This window comes from Ptiloglossa arizonensis, chromosome 10 (assembly GCF_051014685.1).
Source record: "Ptiloglossa arizonensis isolate GNS036 chromosome 10, iyPtiAriz1_principal, whole genome shotgun sequence".
Classification (NCBI taxonomy): Eukaryota; Metazoa; Arthropoda; class Insecta; order Hymenoptera; family Colletidae; genus Ptiloglossa; species Ptiloglossa arizonensis.
In genome coordinates this window covers 1,106,932-1,125,742 of record NC_135057.1, presented here as the reverse complement: position 1 = coordinate 1,125,742, position 18,811 = coordinate 1,106,932, and the positions used below count along the sequence as shown (strand labels likewise).

Genomic DNA, 18,811 nt, shown 5'->3' with positions numbered 1-18,811 from the left:
TGGTAAAGTAATCCGTTTTTATATCACGATTGACCACCAGAAACGATTAACATAAATCACGCGCTCCGATTGAAATATATAATTGTTTGTAATTCCGAGGATATAAATTTTTTTAGCCATGTCGATTAGGACTGTTTTTCCATTTAGTGAGTGCTATCTTCTCTGAAAGTCCTGAATTTTTCATAGGGCTATTACAAAAAGAAATAAGAAATAGACCATTTTGTATTTAACTAGAAACGTTTTTGGTAGTGACTTCAGGCCCCAGCAGTATATCTATTGTATGATAATATTTAAATAGCAATAAGAGGAATAAGAATAATTATTCATAATTTTTATACGTATGCAGGGTGCCCTTTCAACTCTTGTTATCATTTGTAGGTAGTCAGAATTTTTGTCTACAATTAATAATAAAAAAAATAATGGAAATATTTAAAATGATGCCCTTTGAACTGTGAAAAATAACCATTTCGGGTAATACCATTATTTTTCTGCTGTTATTAACTGTGTATGCAAATTCTGATTAATTAATAATGGTAATGTTTCTTATTTTATTATAATAATGCAATACATTTGCAACAGGATTTATGACAGGACTAGTTACATATGTACTTATGAATTAATAAAGCTAACGGGTCATTCTACGCGAAATCTGACACTTTTTGGAATAACATCATGGATTTTGCTGAAACTTAGATATATTGTGGTTTTTAACCGTATTTAAATTCACCTCTAACGATTTTAATTTTTCAAAACTTTAAGAATCGTCAATTTTATAGCTGTTTGAATTACAGTGCAAATACATATACATGTGTATTATAACTATTGGATTAGAAAATGGGAGGGAAGGAAATTTTGTGCACTGACAATGAAGACGCAATAGTACTGCGTAAAAATGATTTCAGTTTAAATAAAAATTTTGTTAACCATTATATTTTTTTGCAAGTCTCTGAAACAAATGCGACTCTTTAATAATGGAGCTGAATCGAAAAATTTGGAAAATAACGAAAGTATAGTTGGATTTTGAAAAATATGGAAACTTAAAAATTAGTTGTACAACAATTGATATGACAACAATTAGTTGTATAACAATTGAATTAAGTTAATTCTGAATCGAAACGCGAGTTCCTTGGTCGTGCGACTATTAACGGCCAAGGGGTTACACCTGTCATTGTTACATAGACTATGGCTACCAAATCTAATATGATTAATAGATATTGAGAATTCATTCTTTGCTAATGGCATTTATTACGTTAATATTTTATAGGGTATCCTCATGCATTTTCAACACAGTGTAATCGCTGAAGCATAGATTTAACCAAATTTTTGCAATATTCGGGCGTCAAAACAACAATATTATCAGCCTTCAATGAAAACTACGAAAAAGGGATAACTACTACGACGAGATTGGGTTAAGGCACATACATACATACAGTGATTGTCACTTAAAATCGTACACCTAGCGATTCATCCGATTTTCGTTTGTAAATTTTGAAATTCGCAGTAAATGACGAGAACAAAATGGGCGAGTCCCCGATCTTCTTTTGCTTAACAATGCATGGAAACGATGAGAACTTTGTTTCTTGTCCTCAGTGTGTTTCAAGCCTTGCTTGATCTATTTTACGATAATTAAAAACAATGCGGCAAACAACATTAGCAGAAGGTGAATTGACAATTCGTCATTATAATAATGGAAAAAGTTATAATGAAATTAGTGAAATAATTAATAGGAGTATAAGCATAATTCAATACATTATAAAACGTTATAAAAAAGAGGACCCTATAGCGAATAAAGTCAAACATAGATCCGATAAAAAGCTTAATGCTACGAATGAGCGATGAATTACTCGTAAAATTAAAGAAGATCCGACGATTAGTGCTCCCAAATTGACATCAGATGTTAAAAAATATTCGAAGAGTTCTAAGACTAAACAATTACCATGGTAGAGTTGCCCGAAAAAAAACCATTGATAACGTTGGCGAATAAAAAGAAAAGACACAAGTTTGCAACAAAATTCTTAAAAGAGGATTTTAATTTCTGGATCCGTAATTTTTACGGATGAGTCAAAATTTAATATTTTTGGTTCGGATGGAAGAAAAATTGTGTGGCCAAAACCAAACACAGAGATGGATATTAAGCATCTTCAATCGACGGTCAAATTTCGCGGTGGATCACAAATGGTGTGGGACTGTACTCGTACATCAGTATGCAGCGTTAGAAATTTAGTATTTATAGACGACATAATGGACAAATGGACATTTCTAAACATATTAAAAAATAATATAAAACAAAGTGCTGAAAATTTGGGGATTTTAAATAATTTTAAATTTTATGCCGACAATGATCCAAAGCACAACTCTTGCGTAGTTAAGAGTTGGTTATTGTACAATTGTCCAAAAGTTCTAGGAACTCCTCAATCACCCGATATTAATAGTATCGAACATTTATGGGATGAGTTGGAAAGAAAAATAAGGTTGCATAATATTACAAGTAAAGAAACACTCAGGAGAGTATTATAAGAAGAATGATAAAAAATAACGCCCGAATATTGCAAAAATTTGGTTAAATCTATGCCTCAGCGATTACAATGTGTTGAAAATGCATGAGGATACCCTATAAAATATTAACGTAAGCAATAATTATATTATAGCTATAGCTATAAATATATTAACTATAACAAAAATATGTACTGTACGATTTTTACTGACAGAGTAGTTTCACACATAACGATAAATTTCATTTGTTACATTAATAATTACTGAAAATTTTGTTTAATTTTTGTTATGCACTAAATAAAGAAGTATTGAATTATATGCCTATATGTGTGTTTTCGTCATTTACTGCAAATTTTATGATTTACAAATGAAAATCGCCTGAATCGCTAGGTGTACGATTTTAAGTGACATCACATCGATGAGAGAATTGCTATTTATGTACCATAGTGTTTAATTGTCACTTGACACAAACAAGTGAGAAGGTCGTGTTTCATGAATTGTTTGAACAAGTTTGCGTATCTCTGGCAACTGTTCTGAATGTTCGTTATATTCTTGTACCGAGCTAAAATTAAAATTAATTTCTTCAATATGAGCAGTCACACAATTGAATAATTTCTGTGGTGTCGTTATTTGATTTTCTAACGGTCATTGTAAAGTGGATCAAATTGCAAGATGTTTAAGAAGTCTGCCAATACCATTTTATGCATTCTTGCCACATGTATTTGGAATAAAGTTCTATTTTTCATTAACTCTAAAATTTTCAAAGTAACAGCTAGGATTCGGTAAACGATATTTGTTCTTATATTGCGAAGAAGATCCATCAGAGAAGTAGTTATTGATTTTCTTAATGCTAATGGTGTGTGTTTCTTTCGATAATGCATACCGTGGTATCGGCGAGTGTTTAAAATGCCTTGCAGCTTAAGCCAGATTGCAAAAATCATCAGACGATCAAGTATCAACACTATAAGAATTGTCCCAATTGAATGATTGTTAATATCGGGAAAAATTAATTATAAATTAATCTCGATACAAGAATATAACGAATATTTAGAACTAGTATCAGAAACTTTATTTATACCAACAGACATAATACGAATAAAGTCAAAAGTAACAAATTGTCAAAATGATAAATTAAGTAATTGCATAATCGTTTAATCGGTCGTTCATCGATGCGATAGAATATTTATCCATTGATTTAATCTCGGCGCATCACATTTTATTCCAATGGAAGAATTTGTGGCGGCCAGTGCGACGAGCTCGGCGCCACATAGCATAAACAGCAAGTTGACCGATCGTTGTCGGCGAGATCATCCTGCACCTGGTCAAAGTAATTGACCGCCGTCCGAGAAAAGACGATCATAAGAATCGTCCTCGGAAACAGTGGAACGACGCGCAAGGAGCCCCACTTTTCCGCAGTCGATCGCCCACGCTCGGACGAACCCCTCAAATAAAAAGTAGATAAACGAAACCGCTTACATCATTCTCCTGCCGTCACAAATTCTCATTATATTCGCGTAGTTTTCATTGAACGGTGACAATTTGAATGTTTCCAATGACAAGTGGCATTGACAAAGAGTGAGTTTTCACTCATTAAGCAATACACAAATATGTATTAATTGTATTAGACCCTGTAACAGTCGCATATTTTATGTAACAATGGCAGGTGTAATGCCCTCTGTTTTTTACGTGGGGAGAATCTTCTGAAAGTATTTTCGACCTCTTGGGGGAGGTTGGTTGTCGCGTGGGATTTCTTGTACCTCGAATTATACAGGATACGAAGCCTATCCACTAAGTTCCCAGGGTGGTTTTCTGACACGACTGGGGGTAGATGCACAGGGAATGCCAGCGGCACAATATTCGGTAAGTAGGTAGGTGTAATCTGTTGACCTCTATTACTGCGCACAGACAGTACGTGTTTTTCAATTAATCTTTATGTAATCACTGTATTTTAAAATTACTATAATTTCCAAAATTCAGCCCTAAAGAGGGCAAATGGAACTATATTCCCATTCTTTTTTAAACATTTTCTTTTCAGTCCCACTGTTAAAGAGTCTCATTGGTTACAAATAATTGCAAAAAATATTGTTAAAAATGTTTTTTTTTTTTTAATTAAAATAATTTTTATTCGTTACTATCTACTATGTCTTTCCTGTCAGAATCCAGAAGTTCGTTCTTATTCATTTAAGAACTAATTCAATAGTTATAATTTACTGAAAAAATAGTTAGTACTATATTTCGAATAGCAGTAAAATTCGAAATATTTTAAAAAATGACGTTTTAAAAGAATTCGAGATGTTACTTTAAAAAGTGCTCCATTTCACGTGGAATGACAAACCTCTTGGGTAAGTTGGTTCAAATAAAAGTATTATGTTAAAAGTATAAATTGTGAGAAAGTCTGGAGCGGTTCTTAAAGAAAAGTTTATGAAATTGGCTTGGCAGACAATGTGTTGGTAAAGTAGACTACCGATTACAATTTTGCGACTACCACCGTGACTCTGTTACATGGTGTTTAAAAATTATACCGCAAGTTAAAACACGTAAGTTTCTTGTGCCACAGGAAATTGAATAATTCTGTACCATTGTTTCTTCTTTTTGGAGAATATATAGGAAATAACTACAATGACGGAATAAGACTTCTGTAGCGCATTGTTTTCAAGCGGTTAAACTTGCAACAATACGCACACACACGATACACACCTAACGAATTGAGGTTAGGTTTGAATTACATCACTTTAGCTGCACTTGTCTCGTACGCTTTTATATATTCTTTGTTTTAAATTATTTAAATTGCAAACCTGCATCTTCACATTTTATATAATAATAACATTAAACATGAATAAAAATACATATGTAGATTCACAAGAACACTAAAAAAAGCATTCCTTTATGAATTTTTGTTCAAGAATCATCGAAAATACCTCGATATAATCATTTTGGAACATGTTTTCAACACCTGAAACTTCATAAAAGTGTTAAAAAAGATTTTTGAACATTTTTGAAATTTTCAATAAATATTTTTGCCGGTGTTTGTTGATGTTCCATGTATTAAGGTCGTATACTTTTACGACATTAAACATACACACACACACACACACGCACACATTGTGCAATCACATGCAAGGTATAAAATTTACTTTCATATATAAGTTAATGTAATCTAATATATGAAAAATAGTTTATACACTACCAAGAATACAAGACATTTGTTACGGTGTTTCCGATATCTAGTCTTGTGTGAAAGGAAATTTCAACTATTTTTAATCAGCAATGTGAAGAAATATATCAATATTAAGAGATTGATGAACACATTTTTAGTGTTTTGTAAACTGTAAAGAAAACTAAATTGGTTACTATAATGAGAACAAGGCAATGATATTAATAAAATGGTTTTATTCCGTTAATGAAAAATATAAAACCGAATAAAAATACGAAAGGAAAATTGTCGAATCGACAACAAATGAAACAATCCAATTGTATTTAACTAACAATAAGTAGTAGTCACAAATCTATTATCGGCAGTTAAAAGACAAAATGGATTGGACAATCCACTTTTGGTCTATAAAGTGGTAGTCTCGCATCTATTATCGGTAGCATACAGAGTCTTTTATCGTCAATAATCAGATTAGAGGAAAAATTAACTCTTCCAGAGCTGGTTTTAACAGTTTGCGGTCGAAAACTGAATATTCCTAGCAGTCATGCTTTCCATTTTAGTGGCATGTCATAAAATACCCGGTACGTTCGCCGGCAGCGATTTTATTTAGTTTGAATGTCGACATGGGCTATATGTCTTGCAATATAGTTCTTTGCGACTGGACGCATGTTTATGTATATTGTAAGGTGTCTTATGCTTGAAACGTACGCTTTGTGCTGTTTCCATCTTTGATCGCTAAATCGTATTTTAAAAACTTTGTAGAATAACCTCTAAATATATGTTTTTCAATTTCGGTTGTAAAACAATTTAGATTAATTTGAAGTTGATATCCAAAGATATTTTACAGCCTCGAAGGATTAACCCTATCATAAGAATAGGAATAAAGTGTTTAAGGTTAATGTAAGTATTTTGAAAGCTTAAATTTATATATGAGATATATTTTTGTGATAACTGTTTTTTGTTTTAAATAATGCGATCGTTTAGGGACATTTCGACGTATTAACGATAAAATAGAAACTAATAATACTATATGTAAGAATTACTATTATATTGTCGAAACTTAAGTGGAAACCTCAAGTCTCGATGAAAGGATTATAAATAGTCTGGATCATGACGAGTTAATATTAATAAACGAAATTTATTTCACTAAAGCTATCAAATTTAAGAGAGATTTGAGAAAAAGAGGATAACATTGTATAGCCTAAAAGTAATAAATAGCAATGAATAATAGTGTCTAGGGAGGTTTTGTGCTTCACGTCTCGTTCTATTTCGTTTTTTATATTCTTTTCGTGGAGTCAGTCTTTTTTGCTTTGATTAATGCATTTCACTTCATTACAGTACTTATTAATAATATCCAAAGCATTTGAAGAGTAACACTCTGCGCCACTCAGACGAATTTTGAAATATGTTGAAATAGAAATACGAATTTTTAAATAGATTTGAGGTGGGTTTCAGAACATTTGGTTCACTTTTATGCTTTTTATTTTGTTGCTAACTTTACTCCGATTGTTTAAATTTGTTAAAAAAATACAAGCGATTGAATTTCCAAATTTTGCCTGTTTGAGCGAAAACCGGCAGTTAATAACATTTTTTCAATGTTTTCAACTAGTAGACTAGTGATTCAAACACCAGCCTAATTGTAAGTAAGCATCGTATCTAAATTTCAGTAAAATTCTTGACATTGAAAAAACGATCAATGTATTTTTTATCTACTTGTATTGTTTTAGGCAGGAATCATCTACTTCATAACGACCATCTTTAATTAGTTTCTTCGTAATCCAATCTTATATATTCAAAAACAAAATATTTCTGCAGAAAAACCGCGACTTGTGATAACTGTAAAACTTGTTCTCCAAGACTCATTTATTCTTGAGTGACTACTATAGTACGGAAGCATACTGAACTTTCCCAGTATACTTCGTTGCAACACGCGACGCTTGGTTTGCGTTATCTATGTACGTTACAATGGTTATTGAGCGTAGCAGCATGACCTGGGGTAAATTGCATACGGTAAAAATTATTTTGGAAACGTTACATGATAAATTATGCTGGGTATTTGGTTGTTGAGCACCCGCAGCGTATGTATAAATTAAAAATTCACGACGTGTGGTTCCCGTAAAAATTCCAATGTTCAAGTTGGAATTCAGAATGACATTGGAGAGAGCTAATGCTCGGTACAAAAAATGATAAATGGAAAAAGTCTGTGGAAAAGTTGCTTCAAGCTGAAAAATCTATCGAGAAATCTTACATTCATCGTGGTTTCGAAAAGCCTCTACGAAGAATTAGATGTATCGGGAAAACAGCTGCACTTTTTACAAAGTAAAATTCACATTTGTTTTTTGTATTTCTGGTTTTTCCGAGGAGTACCATTTTTTTTCTTTACTCGTTTTTTTTCGCGATCTACGCGATACTAAGTAGCGATACTGATAGAAATAAATGGTTGGATTTGAATTTACTTCTACGAGTGTCTCTCAAATTTCTCTTTCCTATGGACTTTTTCAAGGAAAGAAAACTCTTGGTAAACTCTCTAAATTAGAATTGAACATATTGAAATGTATATTTAAAAAATAATAATTCAATTTGGATGATTCTGTACTTTGTAATTTAAATTTTTGATATGTTTACCGAAGCAAAGCATAGAGACAAATATGAAACAAAATTAGTGAACTCACATATCTGTTCTTGGAATTTATTTAATATTACTGATTCATAAACATTTAATAGACACTTAATTCTTTTTATGAAACCGTATTACAAAATTCACGTTATTTGGTTTTCAGAATAAAAAGTGGAATAATATTTGCTATTTTCTATGATTTTAATAGAAACCAAATGAAAAGTAATGCCTATGTTGCAATTGCAAATCAATGTTGGCAAAATTATACAAAGAAATTGGATAAACCTAAATTTAACGAAGTGAATAATGGTACTTTTCCGAAATAAAGTAGGGGATGTTAGACGAAACTCTGGAAAGTAAGAATCTTAGATCCGGTTTTACATTTATTCTTGTACTTGCTTCGGCAATACAGACTTCAATAACTCTTGTAAAACAAGGCTTGTTCGAATAAATATACAGTGAAAAACAGCATTCTAAATGCGAAGACGTATTAATCTGGTTCAGTGTATAAAAATAATGAAATATTTCTTTGTATCTTTGGCAAAAACAACGTTAACCAAGAAGACACGAGAAATACAACGCTTCAAAAATGTATAGTATTCCCATTTCAAATTCTCCCTCTTCTTCCAAAGTTATACGAAAAACAAATACATGGAAAATATCATGAAATCATGGCAGCAGGAAAGAATAAGAAACGAACTTTATGAAAATTTTCATGCCACACAAGCGGTAGTGTGTCCTCTGATATTGTCAACCGCTAATTTCCGTTTGTGTACCGGGTAAAGATTTAAAGACCTAGAATTCTCATTCGCGACCTCTTTTCACTTTCTCGTTCCTTTCTCGACCGATTTCTGTATCCTCTTTAACACCCGCCCTGCGTCGCGCCACAGTCACGGCTTTGTCTCTGATTTCAATTTCATTCCACTTTCTTTCGTTTCCGCAGTCGTTTCCAGTGAAATGAGATTCTGTCGATTCTTCTCCCAACCGACAAAAACGATTTCCAATAAATTCTTAGGATCGAGAGCCGACCTGTCTCTCTTACCTATTGTCTACTATCCACTACTTTCGTAGTCGTCTTTTATTGTTTGTGTACCGTTACATTGGAAATCCCTATAAAACTCATCGCAATTTTTGTGTTAATTACCTTCGAGAGGACGAGGAGAATACAGATTCACGAGAGTTGCCTGTTCTTACAGTCGGTTAGGTCTCACGTTTATGGAGTCAAGAGAATAATATTTTAAAGCTACGTGTTTATATTATTTTTCGTTTCTTTTAGAGACAATAGGACTTTGATTGATCAAACATGATCGCGGTTACCTAAATTCCGCTTTCCACTAACACAATAAAATGAATAAGTATTTAATATTTTTTTTTCCAAATGAATTAATATTTAACTTTATTACAAATTCTAGTTGAACGATTATTCAATATAATAGAAAGACACGACCGGACACGAATAATAAAACTTACTTCTTCAATACTGATAATTTTATATTTGAGGTAACATATATTTTAACAGAAATGATAACAACAGAAATAAAAAAAGATATAAATGAATTGTTCTTTTCCGATAGCTTGGTATTACAAGGTTATTTTTTAACATATTTAACTAAGTAAAATTGTATTTTTTTTACTTAAACTATATAACAATAGCTATATGCTTTTTTTTAAATACTATAAATACTATCTACTATTATATATACTATAAACACTTTTATAAAAGTTTTCTAATAAAGACATTTGTAATAGCAAAAATTATATTGCCTTTCCCGATACTATGTAACTTTTATTTTTCAATACTCATTGCCAGTGTACAACTTTCATACTATTATTATTCATACTAAATTCTTATAGTAATTAATTTATATTATCCTAGAAAAATGTTTCATTAAAAAGAGAGATACTGTGTAAGGATATATTCTGTTCGGTCAATATAAAGTTCGCATAATAAAACGATCGGATGGTTGAACATTCGGACAATGGAGGTTCATAGACATAGTGGTAGTTTTATTGTACGAGCTTCTATATTTATTCCTCTTGTATAAACACTTTCCATTATTTGACCCTTTGATCCATTTATATTAAAACGATAAAATTATAAACTTATTTTGCGTTAATAACTTTTTTTTTTAAATTAATAATAAATTTAATATTTTTATATACTTGTTTAATAAATAGTAACTATTAATACTTTCAATTATTTTAAAAGAAATTCATAGGTATATTTAAAAGATAAGTAACCTATATATAAAGAAAAATATGTACGATATATGTGCATCTACGATGGTAGTCCCAGAAGTACCCGACCTGATTTATGGATGGTGGTAGTTGTTCGAAAAGAACGACTAAGGAAAAAAATACCGACCTTACAAAGCTTAAGTTTGAAGATTGACGAGACTACGTTTTTTATTTATTTGGCAGCCATCAATAGTAAACGCTCTGAGTGAATTTGTAAACATGGAAAAAATTGATTATCGTTATACGATACAATACTTTCGTATGAAAAACCTCACTTCAATCGATATCAAAGCGGAGCCAGATTCTACTCTGAGGAAGTCTGCTCCTTTGTTTGCAACAGTAAAATATTTGGTGGAAGAGTTTAAACGAGGCCGTACGAATTGTCAAGACGAACATCGCAGTCGTCAACCAAATGAGGTGACTGTAGCTGCTCGTGGTAGATCTCGAGGATCTTTCGAGCATTGAATGTGTTTGCACGATGGGTGCCGACTATAGATTACTCGAAGGACCACCTTCCCATTGGAAGGACTAACTGTTGTTGATCGTTGTCCGCTAGGCTGGACCGATGGAGGTTGTAATGCCGCCTTCGAGGTCTCCGCCGCTTGCTGCTCTCACGTCCAGGGGGGTGTTGAGCGTTGTCCTCACACACGGCGCCTCACTGGATGCACAAGCCGGCTGCCGAACTTCCTCGAAGGTCCAAGATTCCGTGGAGGCTCGAGGGATTGCTGGTAATTCCCTCGAGGAGTGCAAGTTCCTTATGGGAACTAACGCAGGAAGCTTCACACGTCAAACCGTGCGTTCAGGCCAAACACTCTAACCGTGATCTCTTAGCTGTACTCTGTACGCTTTGGCTGTAAACCCTTGGCGATACTCTGTACACTCTAGTCGTAGATCCTTGGCTCTATTGTCTTGGTGGTATTCTGTGCACTAGTCTAAGATTTCTCGGGTCAGTGCAAACGTCGCCTCGGTTCGCCCTACTCCCTTGAATTAAGGGTGGGTGGCGACGAATGCCTGACCAATTACGACGGGTCCTAGTCCCGCCGAATCTAGGACATGCCCATCGCTATGGGGCTTAGGTGGGGGCGTCGCGACGTAGACAGGGTGTCCAAACCCCTGCAGGCCTGGGCTGGAATTTTCCAGCATCCCGAATGACGCAACAAGCGGCGCTAGGGCCTCGCGTGCCAGGCGATGCAGAGGGTCCCTGTCTAAGTGCCTGCAGTGGTTTATGACGGGAAATAGCTATCACTTGCTCCGTGCCTCGAGTCGAACAACAAATAAACTGACCCTCGGTGACAGGCCCTTGCCGTAGCCATGTGGACAATTTCTCTAACAAACTCGAAGCACGGTCCCGCCATAAACCGCAGCTGCAAGCCTCTACAGTGACTACGCCTAAAATGGTGACAAAAATCCACAAAATGGTATTGGATGACCGTCGATTGAAAGTACGCGAGATAGCAGATACGGTAAGCGTATCAAAAGTGCTTGTAGCGGCTAGCCGTACGCCTTGACGAAACGTCTGGCGTGCAAGCAGCTAGCATGGTTTATGGCTTGCGCGTCAACGAAAGCTATTTGTGAGGAAATATATTTTACGGAACTTTCACCAGGCATGTTTTACGTAGCTTTCCCGTCGCTGCCTCAATAGCTAATTGCAGGCGTCATAAACCAAGGGCTCTGGAAGGCACGTGAGACCCATAGGGCTGCAAACGGTTAGTCACGCGTAGTAGGCCGGAAAGAAGCCCCGCTACGTCACCAAACTTTCTCGCTCCCCACTCGAGCTGGTCTTTCCGAAAAAGCGCGATAATCAGCGCTAGGAATAGGCAAGGGTGAGGGAAGCTAGGCTCGATATAAAAAGGAGAAACGACTCTTCAAAAGAGCTTTTTCGTGACGAGTTTCTATCGAGTGAAGTTCACGCCATTGTCAGTCCGTATTCGCGAATCTACATCCATCTGTGTATAGTCCGATCAAATAAAACACCATGATCATAAAACGATACTGAGCACGCAGTTATTCGTCGTAACCTATAATGACTACAACATCCTTCGTGCCGTACATCGCATATTGACTGAAAATTTGGACATGAGAAAGCTGTACGCAAAATGGGTGCCGCAATTACTCACAATGGAACAAAAACAGCGTCTTGAGGATATTTCAATCGAGTGTTTGGCTTGGTTTCACAACAATAAAGATGAGTTTTTGCATCGATTCACACCTGAGACGAAGGAACAGTCGAAACAATGGACCGAAAGGGGAGAAGCGGCTCCAAGAAGGCGCAGACAGTTCCATTTGCAGACGAGGTCATGGTGTCAGTGTTTTGGGATACACGTGGAATAATTTTCATTGATTATCTTGAGAAAGAAAAAACAATCAACGGCGACTATTATGCCAGTTTATTGAAGCGTTTGAGCGATGAAAATAAGAAAAACGGCAACATTTGGCAAAAAATAAGGTTTTGTTTCATTGAGACAATGCACCAGCTCACACATCCGTTGTCGCAATGGATAAAATCAATGAATGCTTCTTCACGCACCCTATTCGCCAAATTTAGCCGCTTTGGATTATTTTCCGTTCCCAACTTGAAAAAATAGCTCGGTGGTAAAATATTTGCCAACAATGAAGAGGTAAAGTCTGTTCTCATTATAAAGGGGGTATTGGAACTACTGAACATCGTTGGAAAAAGTGTATCGATCTAAAAGGAGATTATATAGAGAAATAAAGATATTTTTTTCTAAATTTCTTGTGTTTTCTTTGTTAGGACAGGTACTTCTAGGACTACCCTCGTATTAGAAAAAATTTTGGTTATTTCGAATGATAATGATTTCTCAATAAACGATCTCCGCTTATAAATTTTTAAAATGGAATCTTATTTCGTAAATATAGCTTGTATCTTTTATAACAAACATGTTCCGTTTCTGGTGGACCACTTTATATATATACACACACATAGAAATGTATATATACCTGCAATGTTTGAAGAGAGAATAGAAAGTTGAGAAAGGGTAGAGTGAACTGGAAACTCGTAGCTCTGGGAAAACAAACTTGCAACTATTCTTAAATTTCGTATCAGTTTGTTGACAAAGTTAACAGGAAACGCAATTTCAATCTCCGTTGGAATACATGACACGTTACAGAATCGGTTTGTTCTTTACTTTGTAAATAATTCATACATATGTAAGTATGTATTCATATATAAGTATTGGAACGAACTGTAAACGTAAGCGTACGTGCGAACGAGAGCTCTATAATATAACCACTGAAGTGAGAGAATGTGTGTATACAAAGTAAACAACCTGTATTCAACCAGCAAATCGACAGCCTGCAACTTCCGCGACTGTTAGGTAAATGCTCATATATATTTCACATCCACTAAAAATGAAAAAATATTAATTGCCACAAACCAATCACTCCAAAGATCTGGAAGAAAGCCAAAGTTACTTAGACAATGAAAGAATGGAATCTACCAAAAACAATAAAATAAAAAAGAGTAACTAAAACAACACCCGACACCGAGAAAAAAACTAAATGGCAATTAGATCATAATTCAATCTCAACATCAAATAGATACGAAATATTGAACCACGATAGCGAACTCCCAATTAAAGAGACAAACCAACCGCAAATATTTATCGAAATCCACATTATGAACGCTTTAATGGGATTACTAAACCAACCATTGAACCAAAAATCATACACAATCAAAAACTTTAAAAATAATCAAATTAAAATCTAAACTACAAACTCCAACGATTATAGAAAATTGATAAGAGTATTAAGAACAAAAGATGCAAACTACTACATCTTTTAGGGTAAAAATAAGAGACGATATAAAATAGTGATTAAAGGACTCTATTCTAAAATTGACTCCGAAAAAGTAAAATACGACTTGAAATCAAAAGGCCATCAAGACTTATGCATCACAAATTTAACAAAAAGTGACACATCTATCCCCTTACTAATGTTTTTAGTAGAACTAGCAGCGATAGTTACTAACAAAGAAATCTATGGCAACGTAATATCTAATACAATAGTCAGAATAGAACCACCGAGAGTCAAAAGAGATATACCTCAATGTACGAGATGCCAATCATTTGGTCTCGCCAGGAATTATTGCAATAGGAAGCCAGCCTGTGTAAAAGAACATCTAACAACACAATGCTCACAACAAGGTCGAATAGAAAACGTTATATGTGTAAACAGTAAAGAAAAACACCAGCTAATTACAAAGGGTGTACCACCAGAGAAGAGAAAATTACAAAAACCTATCCACCAGTTAGAAACTGACTTATTATTTACCTAAAATAGAAACACAACCAATACGTAACCCAGATCACAAGAAAGCATCTGATGCAAAATATAATCAAGACAAGTTCACACAAAACATATACAAATGCAGTTAAGTATAACAACAATGAAGAAAACTACAACACAACGGATAATACTAACAATAACAACAATAATCTCGAACATCTTATAGAAAAGTTAGCACTGCAAACATCTCAAACAAACCAAATAATACAAAACCTAACCACTCAATTGGTACTCTTAATGGTACTTGTAATACTTTAGAAATCACACACTACCAAAACACAACCCAAATCATAGAATGGATTTGCAACGGGCTACAACAAAGAATAGCCGAATTAAAAGAATATTTTTCAAGAAAGAGTACCAAAATATTTCTCCTCGCTGAAACACATAAAACAGGCACATTTTAAGCTTCTGTTTTACACATATTACGGTACTCCACACCCAAGTGGTAAAGCATATGGGAGAACCGAGATATTTATCAAAAACAACATTAAACATCTTCAACTTTCATCAATCCAAACAGAAAAGATACAAATAATCAAAATCAAAGTAACACTAGGACAGCAGATAATAATATCAATAATCTACTATCCTCCTAAGTACTCACTAACTGCCGCAGAACTAAAAGAACTCTTTGACAAATTAGAAAACAACTTCTTGATATCAGGTGACTTCAATGCAAAACATCAATTCTGGGGGTCAAGATTGATAAACTCCAAAGGATGCAATTAATCAACCACAGACAACTATCAGTCTTATCAACCGGCAAACCCACCTACTGACCAACCAACCTGAATAAAATACCAGATACGTTAGACTTTGGAATCACCAATATCAAAAACTATCAAATACAGACTACTGAACTCCTTGAGTTCACTTCAGATCACCAATTCTATTCACGATAAATTCGAAAGTTACCAAATTTGTTAATCAGTCAAAACTAATAAACAGAACTACTAACTGGGATGATCATAGAAAAATTATAGAAAACAAACTAACATGCAACATACCACTAAAAACCGAACACGACATAGAAGTAGCAACAGAAAAGCTAATAACTTTTCTCCAAATAGCAGCAATGGAATCTACCCAGTACCAAATAAAAGAGAACGAAATAAGATAACCAGCTTTTATTGTGGAACTAATCAAACAAAGAAGAAAAATAAGAAGACAGTGGTAGCACAGGCGATTACCAAACTTGAAAATAGAACTTAATAGATTGACGAAGATCATAAGAATAGAAATCAATAACCACGATAATAGCGATATTCAACAGATATATTTCCAATCTAGATACTGTTGAAATTACAAATTACTCTTTATGGAAAGCAACTAAAAAAGTCCTAAGATCAATACAACCAATAACTCCAATCAGTTCTCTAACTAGACAGTAGTTTAAAACACTCAAAGAACAAGCAAATACTATGGCTAACTATTTACTTTTAAGAGGTATTCGCGAAGGGCTCTCTCCTCAACTCCAACAACAATAGTACAGAAGACGTGAATCACGTCAATCCAATCAACTAAAAGAGAAGAACTTCAAGCCATAATTCGAAAAACCGTAAACCATAAATCACCAGGAAACAACAGAATAACAAGTCGAATGTTGAAAAAATTACCGACAAAGGAATTAAGGTATTTTATTATACTCACAAACGCAATTTTTCGAGTGGGATACTTTATAATTATAACGCTTTTAAAACCTGGAAAAAGCCCCAACGTTCCTCAATCATACAGGCCTACATCGCTACTACCAATAATATCAAAGGTAACTGAAAAAGTTATACACAAAAGAATCATTACTATTGTTAACGATAAAGAATTAATACCAAATCGTCGATTCGGTTTTTGAAAAAAAAAACACACAACACCATCGAACGAAGTCATCGTATGGCTCAAGTAATTATCCAAGCATTAGAAGAAAAAGAATACGGCTCAGCATTCTTTTTAGATATTGAAAAAACTTTCGACAAAGTTTGGCATCAAGGACTGCTCGAGAAATTGGAACGATTGCTACCCATACCACTATACCAAATAATCAGATCCTACCTAGACAACAGAAGCTTCAGAGTAAAAATCAAAGATACTACTTCTGACACCCGGACAATTCAAGCTGGAGTACCTCAAGGAAGTGTAGCCCTTCTACTCTATACTCTCTGTACGGTGGATATCCCAACACATAAAACACTTAAATCTACACGTTTGCAGATGACACCGTAATAATTTATATTCATGACAACTTACAAACCTCTACCTTAAATCTTCGAAATCACATTGCAAAAGTGGCAAACTGTCTAAATACTAACAGAATTACAGTTAACATTACCAAATGTGCTCACATCATTTTCATCTTACGAAAAATCGAACAATCAACTAACTTTAAATTAAATATCAGCACAATACTTTTAATAACCTCGGTAAAATATCTGGGACCCCATTTAAACAAAAAATTAACATGGAACTAACATAAAAACAGAAAATTAAAAGCATTAAAATACGAAATAAATTTACGAACTGGTTAATGTCTCGAAAAAGCAAATTCAATAAGAGTAACAAACTTCTACTATACAAATGTGTAATAAAACCAATTTGGACTTATATAATCCAGCTCTGGGGAATGGGCATTCAGCAAAATCGCATATTTAAAAAATGGAAAGTATACAAGCTAAAGTCCTCCGCACAATAATAAATGCTCCTTGGTATGTCAGAAACGACGACATACTCGTACATAAATCATTAAACGTTCCATCTGTACAGGAAGAAATTATTTGTTTAACTAACAAGCACAAAGCTAGAGTTGACAACCACACAAACTCACTAACAAGGAATTACTATGACGACACGGTCAGAAGATTAAAACGAAAACACCCAAAAGACTTATTAGAACTATAACTCTTATATTATCAAGTTTAATGTAGTACTTGCCGTTTAAAATAATGGAAGTCAAACGCTAATGACCATTACATAAATATTAGCAAATACTTTTTCTTTAAATAGACACAAATAATAAAAGGAATATTAAAAAATACACACACACACACACACACACACACACACACACACACACACACACACATATTGTTGTTTTTCTCTTCTCTTCTCTTCGGATCACTTGAGAAGAGATCTTTGAAGTTATTAGATCCCCGTACGAGCCCCCAAAGAACTGTTGAACACATTACCGCAAATATAATAAGCAAAAAAAGAACAATACTTTTGTTTTGAGAAGATGAGTAATTTGTTGTCCTATTAGCTCTTTTAAAACAAGTAAACATTCATAAAACATAGTTTATCCAGACTGTGACTTCTTAATTGCAACCTAATTTTTCTACAAGTTAATTGTACCAGTAGATCAGTTTACTAATATTGCGATTGCTATTAATTAATTTTCATTCGAATTGTCGTAGCAAGAAATTGATACACCAATTAGGGGAATAATTTTTTCAAGTACGTTTCTTTTTGTAGTCTAATAAATCCACAAGTTCTTACATATCTATGTTACTGTTTGTATTATAAATTCATATTATTTGCATTACGAATTATTTTTCCCGATATTTGTTTTATTTGGGTAACCCAAGTTATTTTACAGATAGTTGATAGCAATGGTATAAGATATTGGTGAAAAATATTTATCTACTAGTTGTAAAAACGGTACGTTCTTTAGTTTGATTCTTGAGTGATGTTACGTCTTTCTTATTTTCCTGATGTTACTCCAAGTAGTCACTATCCTTTCTGTAACTTGTAGTATATTTTTTTTAAAAGCGAAATAATCTCAAAACAAAAATGATGTTCAAAATGCATTTTCTTAATATTTTTCTTCAAAGTCAGTACGATTGTATCAGAATAAGTGTTTTTTATTTTGTTCTGTATATGGAAAAAAAATATTTTGGAAAATGTGCCCGAATTTCTGCAGTGATCTAATGCCACTCGCGTTAAAGTACCGAGTGCTCTACAAGATGCTTCAAAATTACAGCATAAAACTATCCTGCGTCGTATGGACCGAAAAGAAA

General features: G+C 33.9%; 1 protein-coding gene across 3 annotated transcripts in view; it reads left to right on the top strand.

Annotated features, from left to right (window-relative positions):
• The window catches only part of Fife (regulating synaptic membrane exocytosis protein fife), a 217,170-nt gene that overhangs the window by 92,338 nt on the left and 106,021 nt on the right, over positions 1-18,811 (top strand). The window lies entirely within an intron of this gene.